The 11,284-nt window shown below is 43.0% G+C and overlaps 1 long non-coding RNA gene across 1 annotated transcript; it reads right to left on the reverse strand.

The window, feature by feature from the left end:
• Positions 1–322: 322 nt before the first annotated feature.
• On the reverse strand, positions 323–1,365 carry LOC141112966 (uncharacterized). Its single transcript, XR_012236674.1, has 3 exons — positions 1,238–1,365; positions 746–802; positions 323–621 (listed from the first exon to the last, which is right to left on the reverse strand). It is a non-coding gene; the product is annotated as an uncharacterized lncRNA (long non-coding RNA).
• Between the last annotated feature and the right edge of the window lie 9,919 nt (positions 1,366–11,284).

An 11,284-nucleotide genomic window follows, 5' to 3' on the forward strand; every position in this document is an offset into this window, starting at 1 on the left:
TTTAATAAAATATAGCAGGCTATTTTTTAAAGTTGATAATTTTGTAAGGCCACTGATTGTTGAATAAATTAAGCCCCACTTCTGTTCTAGGCTAGGTAGGTTACTCACTCCTGGTCTAGGCTAGGAGGTATAACAGGTATAACATCATGAGAAAAGTGTTGATGCATGCATTAGGGGCATGCCAGAGATTGAACATGTCCAGGGACTGCCAGCCAATAGCTGGAGATTCTTTTCTGACACCCCCCCCAGCCTGCTGTGTTATTCATAATGATTAACAGTGATTGGCTCAGACTGGGAATCTAAACTGCAGCAAGAAGGTGGCATGATCAGGGACATTGGGGAAATATTAACAAGCACAGGTCACGCTAACAGGAAGACTGGAATCATCTGCAGAGGGGAACTAATATAATTAATAGTTCCAGCTAAACCGAAGCCTTGCAGAATAAATCACAAGCTATTCTAGACAAGGTATGCCATCAGCATTTCATATTTAAAATACTATATTTGCCTGTAAAATACAAAAAAAGTTATGCTTACTCCCTGGATCTGCCGCATCTGGCTGTTCCTCCGCATCCCCAGCAGCCTCTACAGGGCAGGTCTCCTCCACCTCCTGCTCAGCAGCTGTTGAGTAATGATAGAAAAGAACATTACAATCTGCAGTGTACAACAATCTCACACATTAGTACAAGAACATTGAAACATGTATGATCACTCAGCAGATACCAGCAAGATTATACTAACTTACATGTGGGCGTTGCTGCCTCAGCCTCCTCCTCAGTCTCCCCCTCTGACTGGATGACACCTATTTATAAAGGAGAAATGATGAACGTTAATAAACGTAAATAAATATACTGTAGTGTAAATAGATAAAATTAATTATCCATTAGCATGGCAATACAGGGCAGGTCACTAACGTTTATCTACAAGGCAGGGACATGCATTCACCATTTAGAAAAAATCATTTAAAAAAAAACAAATACGAGGCACTTACCTGTCCTGGTTCCAGCAGCGCCGGCGAGTGCTAGGTGCACTGCCACTGATCAGGCACCTCAGTTCAGAGCGGCCACGTTCTGTCAAATTACGTAAGTTACGCAATCGCTTGCGTTACCTGACAGAGCGTCGCAGAGGCTCTACCTGTCACTACATGAGCGAGAAACAATGACGCTGGAATCAACAATGGAAGGCTGGACAAATGGAAAAGGAACCACTGTATTAGTGTCACTACTACAGTACTTACTGCATGATGACGTGGAGGACTCCTGCTCCTCTGCCCTCTGCCTCCGGCAGCGCTGGGCCTGGAGACGATCTTTAAATAAAATCAAACACATCATGGTAAATGACTATGTCGCGTCGCATGGTTGACAAAAAAAATTTCCTACACACAATGCAATGCTGACACCAACCCTGATGAGCAAGCAGTTTTTTTATCTCATCCTCCCCTACAGTTGCTAAGAGCTCCTTCTCATGGGGGAGGAGAGATACCTGCTTTCCTCTGCGCCCCGACTGCCTGCGTTTACGCGCTATGGAACTGCAAAACAAAAAGAGAAGAGAAACGGGTTCCACAATTAAACTACAATTGTAATCTGAAAATGACATCAACACATGAAACACATGTAGAATGCACCCATAGAATGAAACAATGCAAATGGAATTTTTGGATTAGGCACATTTTTTCATGTAGCACAAGGTTTGCACATTTATTTATTAACCAAATTTATTGTAAGAAAAACCTATGCTTTTTTGGTGCATAATAAATAATAAAAGGCAGGATAGGGATTGTGCCAAGTAAATGTCCATTGTGTCCACTCCAGTCCACCTTTCTATTACGCGCTTGTGTGAACTGTGTATAGTGTAAAATTTCCTTCCTTGTTTCTTTTGCAAAGCATTAACCCACTTGCAGATGTGGACCCCCCCCATAGTAACTAAAAATATGGCGGGTCCGCAAGCTGGTTAAGTCCAGCCACCGTAACACTTTTTTATATATATATATATATATATATATATATATATATATATATATATATATATATATATATATAACTTTTTTATTTTTCAATAACAAAAAATGTAAAACCCAGCGGTGATCTAATGCCACCAATAAAAGCTCTATATATGGCGGGAGAAGAGCATAAATTTCATTTGGGTAATACATCACAGGAGCGTGCAGTTTAAAGCTGCAATGCGCTAAATAGCAAAATATGGCCTGGTCAGAAAGGGGGCGCAACCTACAGGTGGTCAGGTCAAGTGGAACTTAAAAGCACTTACTGCTCAGTTTAGTGATAACTAACTAAGAACAAATAACGGCATGGAAATATTCCTCTTAAAATGATTGTGGCGATAATATATAACATGTGCAACTGCAAACTATGTGTAGGCTAGGCACACCTATGTGCAAATTTGGTTTTTCACAGGAGGGAGGATAAATTGAAAATTATTTATTCCTTTTTAAAAAAAAAATTCACCTAACTTTACTGACATCAAATTGTGATAGCAATAACATATGTTTATATGTGTGTGTGTAAAATCAGTGCATTTTTTGGAGCTTTTATCATTGTATAAATGACAATGGTCCCGAAATGGCATCAAAAGTGTCCGATGTGTCCGCCATAATGTCGCAGTCACAATAAAAATCGCTGATCGCCGCCATTACTAGTAAAAAAAATTGTTAATAAAAATGCCATAAAACTATCCCTATTTTGTAGACGCTATAACTTTTGCACAAACCAATCAATAAACGCCTATTGCAATTTTTGTTACCAAAAATATGTAGAAGAATACATATCGGCCTAAACTGAGGAAAAAATTTGTTTTTTATATATTTGTTGGGGATACTTATATAGCAAAAAGCAAATAAAAACCGCAGAGGTGATCAAATACCACCAAAAGAAAGCTCTATTTGTGGGAAAAAAAGGACATCAATTTTGTTTGGGAGCAACGTCACACGAACGCGCAATTGTCAGTTAAAGCGTCGCAGTGCCGAATCGCACAAAGTGGCATGGTCATTTGGCAGCCATACCTCTGGGGCTGAAGTGGTTAAAATGTAAAAAAAAAAAATAATCAGACACGTTACTTACCGTTTTATGTCGCTGAATTTTTTGCGACAGGCAGTCGGGTCACGCCGATGGCGATATGTCTCCTCCACCTTCCTGGAAATCTCCTCCCACTTTTCTCGCTTCCACTCCGTAGTGGTTTCCCTGGAGCGGGGGCCACACAGCTGCATCCAGCAAGGAAGCGTTTCCCTTACCAGGACCTGGGACTCAATATGAGTCCACATTAGGTTACGCTTCCTGCTGGATGCAGCTTGTGTCCCCCTCCTGCGCCCATTTTTGGATGCTGCCTTAGAAGGCCCAGGAACAGCCTCCTCCATGCTGCTAGTGCTGGAATGGGTTGCTGCTGGTGCTGCCATTGCCATTATCTCTCTAAGCCACACAGCGTCGGATTTTGCGGCCGCACTTCCGATTGAGAAACGAATGTGAAAGTTTGGTTGGCTGACTGCTGGGGCAGAGTAGACCAATGCAATGAGCATGAACGATGAAGATTCGACACAGAAACGAAAACATGCAAACGTAAATGTGGCTTATGGTGTCTGTCAAAAGTTAGAAGATTCGACAGAGCAGCTAAACAAACTGTACGATGCTGCTATCGAACATTTCCGGTCAAATGCATCCCAGAAAATTCGACCGGAATGTACGATTGCGACGTCGTACAGTTTAGCTGCTCCGTCGAATCTACTTTGAACATTCGACAGACACCATAAGCCTTTAATGACCGATTTGACCTTAATTCATTTCGATTTTCGGACGAATGCAAGTTTTTAACGAAAAACGAAATAAAGAAAAACGAATTTCGGGAGTAACTAAATAAATTTATATTTCGGACGAAAACGAAATTCCGAAACGAAATATTTCAATGTGCACATGTCTAGTTCTGTGTGTGTTACTGCCAGCTTAATGCCATATAGTTCTGTGTGCGTTACTGCCAGTTTAACGCCACATAGTTTTGTGTGCGTTACTGCCAGTTTAACGCCATATAGCTCTGTGTGTGTTACTGCCAGTTTAATGCCGTATAGTTTTTAGCTTTACTGTTTAACGCCATTTACTTCTGTGTGCATTGCTGCAATTTTAATGCCATTTACTTCTGTTTGCGTTACCGCAAGTTTAATGCCATATAGTTCTGTGCATCACTGTACGTTTGGCGGATTATATTGCAGTATATTATAGTGTATCTGTGGAGTGTGTCTGTGTAGAGTACTCAAATTAAAGTGCACCAAACACCACTTTACCATGATTAAAGTGCATCTACGTACAGATTTTCCACTTCTTCTTTACATTTGCTTATAAGCACCACCCCCTCCCTCCCAATAATGTCTGGGAGTACAACAAGGAGAGGCAGATGTTCCCTTGGCACTGTAAAGGGGCCAGCAACAAATGGCAAAGGTGGACGTGGTGTTCAACCCTCAGGCAGGGCATCATCTCCTCTGTTTAGTGAGTTTGCCCGTGCTATCCAGCCACAGCATGCAGAGGAGGTGATGGACTGGCTTACTAAACCTTCCTCATCCTCCTCATCCTCTGTCATGCAAGCAGAGACAAGTGTGCAGTCCCCTGCAGTTGCCAGAGTGGATAAACCTGCCTCCTTGTCCACATCTATTCCTGCCATAGCCCCAACATCAGCCATTGAGGAGTCAGCTAAGTTATTTGACCACAGCATCAGCCACTTGCTCCTTGATGATGCCCAGCCATTACTGGACTTAGATGTTGGTTTTGAGGTTGAGGATGACAGGAACATGAGCCTAGAAAGAGGGGAGAACACTGGTAGACAAATTGGCATTCGTGTTCCCCCAGCCGCAGCGTATTACCAAGTTGTCTCCAGTGGTAATGATGATGATGAAGGAGATGGAGATGATGATGATGAGGTCACTGATGTGCAAGATAGAGCAGAGGAGGAAACTGAAGGTGAGGGGTCACAACCCCAAGGAGGCCGAAATCAAGAAAGAGTAGAGAACAGCCACCCTATTCCATCACATTCTGCAGCTGTTATCTCAGGGCCCACTCCCCAAAGCTCAGCTGTTTGGGCCTTTTTCAGCACATCTGCAGCAGATTGCACTGTTGCTATCTGCAAACTGTGTCTCAGGCACATCAAACGTGGCAAAAAACACTAGCCATTTGGGTACCACATGCTTAACAAGGCATTTAATGTCCAACCACTCAGCACGTTGGCAAGAGCACCTAAAAGCTCCACAAAAGGGGCACAAAATCTGTCCCTCCTCCTTACCCACTACAGTATGCCCCTGCTATACTGAGGCATTACCTCTCAGCCTCCACTGACAGGGATGATGGTATAGCACAGGATGTCCCAGGTCCTAGCAGCACATCTGCCAGCAGCACACCACCAGCTGTAGACTGTAGCCGGCAAATTTCTCTGCCCTATCTGCTGCAGCGGGAAAAAAAATACAGTCCCTGCCACACACACGCCCAGCGTCTAAATGCAAGCTTGTCAAAGCTGTTGGCTCTCCATTTTCTGCATTTCAGACTGGTGGATTCTGCCCCCTTCCCGTGAATTTGCACAATGTGCTGTACCAAAATGGCAGGTTCCCATTCCCTACTACTTTTCACGTAACGCCATTCCTTCTCTCTACCATCAGGTGGAAGGGAATGTTCTGGCATCGTTGGGCAAGGCAGTCAGCTGTAAAATCCACCTTACTGCTGACATGTGGTCGAACAAGCATGGGCAGGGACGATATATTTTGTTCACAGCACACTGGGTAATGCTGCTTTCAACCCGAAAGGATGCAGGACAGGGCTTGGTGCTGCAGCTTGTTGTGCCCCCACGTCTCCATACAGCTGGTGGTGATGATGCCAGACCTGTGAGCTCTTCCTCCTCCTCTTCCTCCTCCTCCGCCACCTCCATGCCCTCCTCTGCAGAACTGTCCTATGAACATCAGGTACCCCCTAAGCATTCAAAGGACTATTCCCAGAGTCAGGCTAAAAGGTGCCATGCAGTGCTTCAGCTGGTGTGTTTAGGGGACAGGAACCACACCGGAGCAGAGATTCTTGCAGCAGGCCCAGAGGTGGTTGACACCATGCCAGTTGGAGCCAGGAATGGTGGTGTGCGATAATGGCTCATACCTCCTGTCTGCCCTTAGACAGGGAAAGTTGGCACATGTGCCATGCCTGGCACATGTTTTCAATTTGGTGGTGCAGTTTTTCCTAAATATGTACCCAGGGTTGCAAGATGTGCTAAAGCTGGCCAGAAGTAGTCTTACACAGCCAGGGCTCGGTTGGTTTAAACTCAGTGGGAAATTCACCTGCCCATAAACCACCTGTTTTGTGACATGCCCACCAAGTGGAACTCGACTTTGTCAACGCTGCAGCAGCTATACATGCAGCAGAGGGCCTGTCAACGAGTACCTGTGCGAATAAGGCATGACGACAGGCTCAGGCCACCTCAGCTTTTTTTCCCCATGCCAATGGCTGATCATTAAGGATGCATGCACTGTATTGTCACCATTTAAAGAGGCCACAAGGATGGTGAGCCGTGACTGTGCATGCATCGGTGGCACAATCCCTGTTGTGTTCCTGCTGGAACAGTCTCTGCGTGGCATTGTGGACATGGCACTGGAGGCAGAGCAGCAGGAGGAAGAGGAGGACTTCCTTTCCTCTCAAGGCCCCCTTTATCCAGACACCATCATTCCTATGTCGGAGAACACACAGGAGGAGAGAGGGGAGGAGGATGAGAAGGAGGATTCTGGTACTTTCATAGGCTTCGAAGAAGAGGAAGACATGTGTCAATCTGTAGTCGATGGCTTTCCAACCCCAGGACCCTCGGGAGTAGTATGTGGCTAGGAGGAGGAAGTTCCAGATGCTGTCATTCTGAGTGACCCCGAGGAGTCTGCTTCTCAAGCTTCGGCAAATTTGAAGCGCATGGGCAACCTCATGCTTCAAAGCCTGCGAAAGGACCCAAGAATACGTGGCATAAAGGAGAAGGATGATTACAGGTTGGCAACCCTCCTTCACCACCGTTATAAGAGGAAGGTCTCAGAACTCATCCCGTCCCCACAGAGAGTGCAGAAGATAAAATCTCTTGAGGACACGTTAAAAAGGATTTTATTGAACGTTTTTTTCTGCCTCAAGTAGGTTACAGTGTCATGAAAAACTTAGTTTTGAGTCTTCTGTTGGTCAAGAGAGGAGCATTAGAGAAGGCGTCCACCTAAGTGAGGCATTTTGGAATTTTTTTTTGTCCTCACCGCCCACGGCTGTCAGCTTCCAGATCCTATCGGCAGCGTCTCTATCACATGGCGGACAATTACCTCGGGGCCAAAAAAGAAATGGAGAGCTTTCCAGCTGATGATCCACTGACTTAGTGGGTTATGAGAATAGACCACTGGCCAGAACTTGCCCAGTATGCTATTGAGTTGTTGGGCTGCCCAGGATCCAGTGTGCTTTCAGAATGGACATTCAGTGCTGCAAGAGTTTTTTATACAGAGCATAGAATGTGTCTGTCTACAGACTCCGTGGACCGTTTGACTTTTATGAAGGACTTCTCTGCAGGACTTCGAGGCTGCCTAGCTTTGAGGGTGTTCAATCACTTCATCTGAAAGAATGTTTTTGGTATAGGTTTCATGGGCACAATTAACACAAAAAAAACATTTTTCAGCACCTGTTTGACAGGTGCATATCATTGCAATTTATTTTGCCTTCATCAAGAGCACCTCTATAGGGTTACGGTGGGAAGTATAAAAATATGAGTGCAGCGCTAGATAAGTACCACAAATAATAAAATTGTGTATAATAACAATTATAAAATTATGAAACCGTACAATTATATATAATATACAACAACAAGTGCAAGTTGTGCCAATTGAAAGTCAATAGAAATGAGAATCAAGTGCAATGAAAACTGATAATCTAAAAGTCCATGAGAAATGAATCTAATTCAGTGCATAGCTGAAACACAAAACCACAAACAAATTGTGAAAAAAAATATGAAAAAAAGTTAGTGAATGGTGATATCCAGATAGGAAATATTCAATGCGAGACCTTGGGTCTGAACTTTCACTGTCAGTGCTGCCCGTCACCTGAGAGTAAATAGTGGAGGCTTACCAGAAAGCCTGGGACCGTCCTTACCTTTGGGTCACATGCATTGCGAATGCGCGTCTTGATTTTTTGATACTAGCAGAGCTGTTTTTAACCCATGTCCTTGCAAGGAACGTTTCTGTTATTGAATTTTTTAATAAATCATCGAAGAAGTTCTACACCATTGGAGTCTTTCCCCTTCTTCTCTCCCTTCTTATGCCTGATCTATGGAAACGCTCGTTCATTGCGATATAGGGGCGGTCTTCCGGGAATGCGCCATTTAGGTCCTCTTCACTATTGCTGACCGGCTATCTTGGAAGGAAGTTAAAGAGATCCCAACAGTGTTCCTGTGTCTCCTGATTGATCTACTAAGCCTGTACTGACCCCCCTGAGTAAGGGCGGTCGCAGGCATTCTGGTAAGCCTCCACTGTTTAATCACTGGTGACGGGCAGCACTGACGGTGAAAGTTCAGACCCAGGGTCTCGCATTGAATATTTTCTATCTGGATATCACCATTCACTAACTTTTTTTCATATTTTTTTTTTACAATTTTTTTGTGGTTTTGTGTTTCAGCTATGCACTATCTATTCGATTCATTTCATGGACTTTTAGATTATCAGTTTTCTTTGCACTTGATTCTCATTTCTATTGACTTTCAATTGGCACAACTTGCACTTGTTGTTGTATATTATATATAATTGTACAGTTTCATATTTTTATAATTGTTATTATACACAATTTTATTATTTGTGGTACTTATCTAGCGCTGCACTCATATTTTTATACTGCTATCTATGTGCTCTCATATCAGGGTTATAGTGTTCAGCTGCAGGATATTCTTCAAAGTTTTTTACTTTCATTAATAATTTTTCCACGTACTTACGCACCTAGCGCAATTCTTTTTCTTTTTTCTTTTTTACGGTGGGAAGGCGTCACTGACACCCAAAGACCAATTTTTCTGCACCTGTTTGACAGGTGCATATCATTGCAATTTTTTAAAGCAAGGTCAATTCTTGCTTTTATCAAGAGTACCTCTATAGGGTTATGGTGGGAAGGCACCACCGACACCCAAAGACCAATTTTTACGCACCCGTTACTTCTATACAAAGCCAAAGTGACACCAGAATGTATCTAAAAAATCTCTAATCTTGTTTCCAGTGAACTACATTGTGGCCTCATCATACACACTGGCTCCCCAGCTATAGCTGAGCAAAATAAAGGCAGCCTGCAGGGAAAAATTCTTTTTTTTTGGCTTTATAAATGCAATTATTTGCTGCAGCAGATTCTAGACATGATACAAATCTGCCACTTTACAGGTAGACTAAGGGTATGCCCAAGGCACTATATTGGAAGGAATTTTTCATTTTTATGCTTTCACTTTAAAAATAAAAAAAAAAACACTGCTCATTTAAAAATGACTTTTTCACAAACTTTTTTTTATTGATACATATCCCCCATAGCAGGACCTGGACCCCTAAAACCACTGTATGCCCAATTACTTGCATACAGGCCTTCAAAATGGGCACTTTTGATTTTTGACGTTTAGGTCCCATTGACTTTAATGGGGTTCTTTATTTGGGTCAGAACTTTCAAGGTGTTTGAAAGTTCTGGTGCGAACCAAACAGGGGTCTGTTCGGCCCATCCCTACTTCCTGGTATGTGAAGGTGCCAAGGCACACCCATGCCTACTACAATCTCATAGCTGTATACAGCTAGAGGTAAACATAAGACTCTGCTGCCTCTAACCGCTAGTCTCATGGGATGTAGCATGCACATCATGTGGAAGGGGAGACCAATTTGGCATCTTTTCCCCGGCCCCTGCATGACCTTGTCTGGTGGCAATGCCCTTTAATTACTCCTTTCTGGGACCAGATCTGTGATCTAACTCTCAAAATAAATGATACCAATATGAATTTGGATGCTGCATGTTGTCTGCGTCACATCTCCTTCTGTCCACTTAAGAGCTATAAGCATTCCTTAACAAAGCATTTATTAAACGCAGCCAAATCCCTTATTCTGAAATTTTGGAAAACAATGAGAGCTCCTTCGGTAAGGGATTGGTTAACAGAAGTTGAGAACATACACCACATGGAAGAAACGGCTATGACACATGACCGATTACATAAATATCATAAAACCTGGAATGCCTGGTTTAGCTTCTCACATTCTGACAAGTGCAAAAAATGATTAGGCACCGGAGACATTCGTAGCCATTCTTTGTTCTGTTCCCTTTCTCTCAGTTTATCAAAGTGAAGAACATATTTTCTATATCCCAATTTAAATACATTTCTCCATGCATGTGACTGATTTAATACTTATACCATTCACAGGCTGGACTTGATGGACTTGTGTCTTTTTTCAACCTCACCAACTATGTAACATTCTTTAGACCTATGAGTAAACATTTAAACAAGTGTATACCTTTTTTTCTTTCAATGATTTTTATTCAAGTTTTTCACAGAACAGAATAAAGACTTTGGCATTGACTCTGAAAAATACATAGCTTCCATATTCTGAAGAACATACAGTACACGAATGAAAGATCGGCCTTTATAATTACATAAGTACATTGGAAGGAACATGTTACCATACTCCACGTGGTGATAGGCCATGCTCCCTAGGACAGCCTGAGTTAGAGGCAAGAAACCGTAATCTATATTAATAACGTTTCATTAACTACAGTCCTGATTATTAATTTCCCAACTGAGCTGTAAGGCAGACTGCAAATCCTAAACATCTCAATATGTTCTACGTCATGGTATCAGCTCAATTAAACGGGTCGCCGAGTACGCCCCCCACGCCAAGGGATGCGCGCCCCCCCCACAAGTAACGGGAGACTCTCCACCCCCCAAAAGCATGGAAGAATGCAATCCAGGCCCCACAATACCAGAAATCAAAAGGAAGAGAGAAAGAAAAAAAAAGAAGAGAAAAAAAGGGGGGGGGGTAGAAGAGGGAAGACAAAAAGAGAAAAGGAATCCAATAAGGACGAGAGATGAAAAGAGAATGAGAGGAAAAAGGGGGGAAGGGAAAGGACTCCACGCTCTGATCCATGCTGAACAGAAGGAGAAACCTAGCCAGCGACAGTGCGGGGATCATCAATCATTAGATTAGATACCCAATCCATGAACCCCATGCCTTTTCAAACAGGTTCATTTTATCCTGTAAGATTGCCGTCAACCTTTTATTTAACATAAGCCAAGAAAGTTTATGTTT

This window comes from Aquarana catesbeiana, linkage group LG11, assembly GCF_042186555.1.
Source record: "Aquarana catesbeiana isolate 2022-GZ linkage group LG11, ASM4218655v1, whole genome shotgun sequence".
Lineage (NCBI taxonomy): Eukaryota > Metazoa > Chordata > Amphibia > Anura > Ranidae > Aquarana > Aquarana catesbeiana.